The sequence below is a fragment of the Halichoerus grypus genome, chromosome 12 (genome assembly GCF_964656455.1).
Source record: "Halichoerus grypus chromosome 12, mHalGry1.hap1.1, whole genome shotgun sequence".
NCBI classification, from domain to species: Eukaryota; Metazoa; Chordata; class Mammalia; order Carnivora; family Phocidae; genus Halichoerus; species Halichoerus grypus.
The window spans coordinates 64932017-64937889 of record NC_135723.1 but is presented as its reverse complement, the minus strand read 5'-3'; the positions used below and the strand labels follow the sequence as shown (position 1 = coordinate 64937889).

The following is a 5873-nucleotide window of genomic DNA, read 5'->3' as shown; positions in this document are numbered from 1 at the left end:
AAAATCCAGCTGTCTTCTGTTAAGCCAAACTTAAAGAGATTTGCAAAAGTTAAAACAATGTCACCCTTCTCACTAATTTTTTGGGGGGACGGTACAGTTACTTTCCATATAAAAGATATTTATGTTAATATGGAATGAGCTTATTATTGTTACTTGTAAATGAATTCATAAATATTAAATATTTTTTCATTTTAATTTTTAATGCAGTAAATATCAATGAGTATAATCCACATAAACAAGCATAAAGGGGTTCTGAGACAAATAAGTTTAAGAAAGTCTGTTCTAGAGGGCTTTGTTGTCATATCACACCCACATATTTTTAGAGCCCCCAAAATACCTCTTCAGAGACATCCTTCCTTGTGTCCAGCCATCACATAAATACATGGCCATCCTTGGGTGCCTGGGTGGCTCAGTCGGTTAAGCATCTGCCTTCGGCTCAGGTCATGATCTCAGGTCCTGGGATTGAGTCCTGTGTCAGACTTCCTGCTCAGCGGGGAGCCTGCTTCTCCCTCTGCCCCTCCTCCCACTCATTCTTTCAATCTCTCTTTCTCTCTCTCTCTCTCTCAAATAAATGAATAAAAATCTTAAAAAAGAAATACATGGCCATCCTTGCTGATTTTTGGATATCTACATGCATGCAGAACTAATTTCGACTAAGTTTATCCTCTTGGGGAAAAAAATGCCATTGATCCAGAGTGGAAAGAAGAAATTTGAGCTATCCTGAGTTTACCTAGCAGATACCTGAAGAGTTGCAAGGTGATGAAGTTGTACTCTTAGGAGAACACATTTATCCTCAGGTCAGACCCAGGGAAACTGGATGGAGGTAAGCAAGGGGATGGAGTCCGCACACTTCCAGCCCTGAGGCGTGTGGGCTCCTGAATTCCCACTCACGGAAGGGCTGCCCTGATCTCCCAGAACCACAGTCGCCCGAGGTGCTTGCCATTCACATGGAGTTCCAGGCTTTCCCAGAGCCCAGTGAAACAAAATCTAGGGCTGGAGATCTAGCAATCTACTTTTTTTTTTTTTTTTTAAACTCCTTGGGTGATTCTGTGAGGTAGGTTTTTTTGGGACCATTTGATCAGTCTCCTTAAAGCCAGTCACGTAGTTATGGGGATGTGTGGGTTACACGCTGCTGGCCCCAACTATTTCTCCCAGTTCCCTACTCTGGGCTCAAATCACACACCTGTGGGGATTAGTTCTTTGGGGGTTAGGGCAGCACCATCTCCAGTGTTCCTTATTTACATGTAAATCTCCCAGGGAATGCTGCATTCAGTTGCGCTCTGGGAGTAACGTCTTAGCAGGTGTCTTATACACCTGCTCTGCTCTGAGGGATGAGGAAGGGCAGAAAGGATGGGCACAAGGAAGAGAAGGAGACTTTGGGGAAGGATACAGAAGTGAGAAAAGCTTAAGGACTCCAGGCCCCCTCGAAGGCAAGAGGAGAACAGAAGATGAATATTGATTTCTGCTGAACTGACTCCCAAGGCTCTGTGAAGGAGCCAAGACGTTTCCGCAGATTTTGAAAAATGTTGGCATCAATATCCCTATTACTGGATGCTAATGATACATGTTGGCTCTGAATAGAGAAGGAACCCAGAAGGATCTTTCAGCCATCTTGGCTGTTTCTTGTGTGTAACTGATACCCAACTGATACCTATCTCCCTGTTTCCAGTCTGGTTCCCTTCTCCACACTGTTTCCAGAATAACTGTTCTAAAGGCTTTTGAAAGATGGTTTTAGAAACTCCTTTTATTGTGAAATATAACACACATTCACAAAAGTGCACAAAACATAAATATATAGCTTAACGAGCAGTTAGAACATGTAAGTGCCACCCAGAGCAAGAAATAGAGTGCTGTCCATCCCTCTTCTGCATGCCGCCTCTCAAAGATAGCGCTTCCCTCCCCACAAAGGTGCCCCGGTCTTAGCTTTTATAAAAAGTAGTTTTCTTGCTTTGCTTAAGAATTGTATCATCTATGTGTGCATCCCCAAACACAGTAGTTTAATTTTGGCTGGCGTTAAATTTTATATGAATCAAATTATATATAATATCTTTTGGTACCAATCTTCTTTACTTTTATGTTATGTTTTGAAAGATATTTTTGGGTTGTGGTAAGCAGCTGTGGTTTTTTTTTTCATTTTTGTTATTGTAAAGTATCCTACTGTGTGAAATATACCATCATCTGTTTATTCTACTGTTGGTGGGCATTTGCTTTGCCTCCAATTGGGGTTCTTATAATCAATGCTATTATGAATATTCTTTCACATATATCATGGTGCATATAATTACACTCTTCTGTGGCGTGTGTACTGAGGAATGGAATTTCAAGGTCATGGGATATAGGCATCCTTAAGTTTACTAGTTAAAGGTACATAATTTTCTGGAATGGTTGTACTAATTATTCACCCACCAGAACAGAATGAGAATTTCTGTTGCTCCATGTGCTCACCAGTACTCGATATTTGTCAAAGTTTTACATTTTTGCCAGTCTGGTGGGTGCATATTATTTTCCTTTTGTGGTTTAATTTACCTTCTCCTGACTTTTAATGGGATTAAACATTATAAATGTTTACTGGCTATTTGGACCACTTCGTTCCTGAAGTCAAATCTTGCCCATTTGCCTGTCTTCCATTGTTTTTTTCTTACTGATTAGCATGAGTTTTTGTATATTCTAAATACTTGATCTTGCTCAGTTATATGTGTTACAAAAATCCTCTCCAGTCTACAGCTTACCTTTTCACCCTCCCTATGATGGCTTTTGATGAACAGAGTTTCTAACTTTAAGTAATCAAATTTATTGCTCTTTTCCTTTATGAGCTGTGGTTTTTGTTTTGTTTAAGAGCTATTTCCCTATTCAGAGATCTTAAAGATATTCTCCTACATTATCTCCTTAAGGTTGTTTTCTCTTCACAGTCAGATCCATAATCCACCTAGAACCACTTTTGCATAAATCCACTAGGCTTTCATTTGAATTTTCTCCCAGGTAAACACCCAACTGTCCTAGTATCATGTATTGGAAAGAGCACCCTTTCCCCATCTCTCTGAAATGCTGCCTCTAAAAGAAATCAAGTTTTCCAAATGCGGGCATCTTCTTCTGGACTCTTTTTCTGTTCCATTTGCTAATTTGTCCACCCTGGAGACCATACCACAGCCTTTACTATTATAGCTTTATGATAAAGTTTGCTATCTGGTTCATCAAGGTTTTCCATTTTTTTCTTCTTGGTCAAGAGTGTCTTGGATATTCTTGGCACTTTGCATTTCTATATACATTTTTAGAGGTACCTCGTCAGGCTTTACAAAACTCCTGGTGAAGCTTTGATGGTCATTGTATTAATATTGTACATCAATTAAAGAAGAATAGATAATTTTATGGTATTCAGTCTTCCAAACAGTAATAATGATATATTTATTTCTTTATTTATATTTCTACATATTATATCTCTCAATAATATTAAAATTTCTCCATAGAGATTTACACATCTTTTATAAATTTATTCCTGGAAACTTCATCCTTTAAGTCTATTGTAAATAATAATTTAAAAGTTTATTTTTTTATTTGTTGCTGTTATGTGGAAATGATACAGATTTTTGCATACGGAATTTGTATCCTGTTACCTTATTAAACGTTGTGATTAATTCTGATAATTTATCTGCATATATTATTTTGTATATTGCACTACACATATATATCAATAATACTGGTTTTTACTATTCATTATCAATCCTTGTATCTTTTATCTTATTTATTTTGCTTGCTTTACAGCATTGGCTAGGATCTCAGGACAAGGTTGAGTAGAAATGATGATGCTAGCATTGTTAACTCATTCTTTATTTTATTTTATTTATTATTATTATTATTATTTTTTACAGTCTTGAGGTCTTTTATCTTCTTTACATTTATCATGCCATAAATTCATAGGGAATGGGTTCCAGCAGTTCGGGCTCCTTTCCATTAGTTCTCACAAAGTGTGCTTCTCTGGGTGGGGCAGGCTGGCGCTTCAGTTGAACCCAAGTACATTTCTCTTTGGCTTCCTTCTTTTTCTGATCATTTTCTTTCACACGCTTCAGGAAGCTATCTCGGCTCTTTGAGTGTTTAATATGCTCAATGTGTACATTAATTCTCTTGGCAAGAATCTTGCCCTTAACTTGTTTGTTTACAACAATGCCAACAGCATGCTGAGTAACACTGTAGACTCTTCCAGTTTTGCCATGGTAACATTTGTGGGGCATTCCTTTTTGAACAGTGCCCATTCCCTTGATGTCCACAATATCACCTTTCTTATCGATTCACATGTATGTGGCCAAAGGAACAACTCCATGTTTTCTAAAAGGTCTAGAGAACATATAGCGGGTACCTCTCCTCTTTCCCTTTGTGTTGGTCATTTTGGCGAATTACTGGAAGATGGTGGTTCCGCTCATTCTTTATTTTAAAGAGAACACCCTCAAAGTTTCATCATTAGATTTTGGGGTACATAACCTTTAAAGTTAGTTAGGAATTTCTTTTTATCTCAAGTTTGTGAAATTTTTTTATATGCCTGGATGTCAAATAATTTTATCAAACATTTTCCCTGCTTCCATTAAGTTGATAATACATTGTTTGTTTAATCATTTCATCTATTAGTGTAATGAGTTATTGAATGATTTTCTAATGTTAAGCCAACTTTGCATCCCTGGAATGAATGGAACCTGGTCACAAGTGTTAGTCTTTATTTTTCTGGATTTGGTTTGCTAGTATCTTATTTGGAGTTTTTGTATTTATTTTCATGAAAAAATTGGCTTGTAATTTTCCTTTTTGTAATGTCTTTGTAGGACTTTGGCATTAAGTATTTTTAGTCTCAAAAGTAATTTTAAAATTCACCCTTTTTCTAGTTTCCTGAAGAGTGTGTAACATTAGGGGTTGCTTTGTACTTAAATGGTGGTTGAACTTCACAGTGAAGGCATATTTTTTCTTTATGGTACTACTCAGATTATCTGTTTCTTCTTATGTCCATTATGGTAAGTTGTCCCATCCATGTCTATTTTCCATTTTTTGGCATAAGCTTAATCATAATATACTTTTATTATCCCTTTATTGATTCCAGGACCTACAGTGACATCCTTAAAAAAAAAAATGATACTGCTTACTTTGCCTTCTCATTTTTTTCCCTTTGACTAATCTCACCAAAGGTTTATTTTTATTATTTTTTCAATGAGCAGAATTCTACCTTTGTTGAATCTTTTGAATCATGCTTATTTTCCATTTCCTTAATTTTACTCCTACTCATTATTTCCTTCCTTAGCTTTCCTTTGGGTTTATTTTGGTGATTTTTTTTTCTAACTTCATGAAATAGATGATTTGTTAATTGTCTTTAGATTTTTCCTCTTTTCTTTTAAATATTATTTTGTCTGTATCCCACACATCTGACATATAATTTCATTATCACTCAGTGCAACTGTTTTCTAATTTCCATATACTTTCTTCTTTGACCATAAGTTATCAAGAAGTGTATTTCCTAATTTCCAAACATATGGTAACTTTCTTGTTATTGTTCTGGCATAATTGCATTATGATCAGAGAAATTTGACTGTATGAGTTCAGTCTTTCAAAAGTTTTGAAGACTGCTTCACTTGTGCTTTAAAAGCCTGATTACTCTGAGGTGTTAGGGCAAAGCGCTTTCTGTGTTATTCACATTGTTCAAATTATCTAGATCATTTCTAATTTTTGCTTCAATTACTGGAATTAAGTGGGATAAAATTCCCCACGAGGCTAGGGGTTGGCTTATTTATTTTGTAGTTTTGAGCACTTTGCAAAATAGATATTTGAAGCCATGTTGTTAAATGCACAGAAATTTAGAATTATTGTATCATCCTATTGAACTAAAACATTGATCATTTGCA

At 36.2% G+C, this 5873-nt stretch overlaps 1 pseudogene; it reads right to left on the bottom strand.

Moving 5' to 3' along the window:
• Positions 1-3859: 3859 nt before the first annotated feature.
• Positions 3860-4404, bottom strand: LOC118541435 (large ribosomal subunit protein eL21 pseudogene; annotated as a pseudogene).
• Between the last annotated feature and the right edge of the window lie 1469 nt (positions 4405-5873).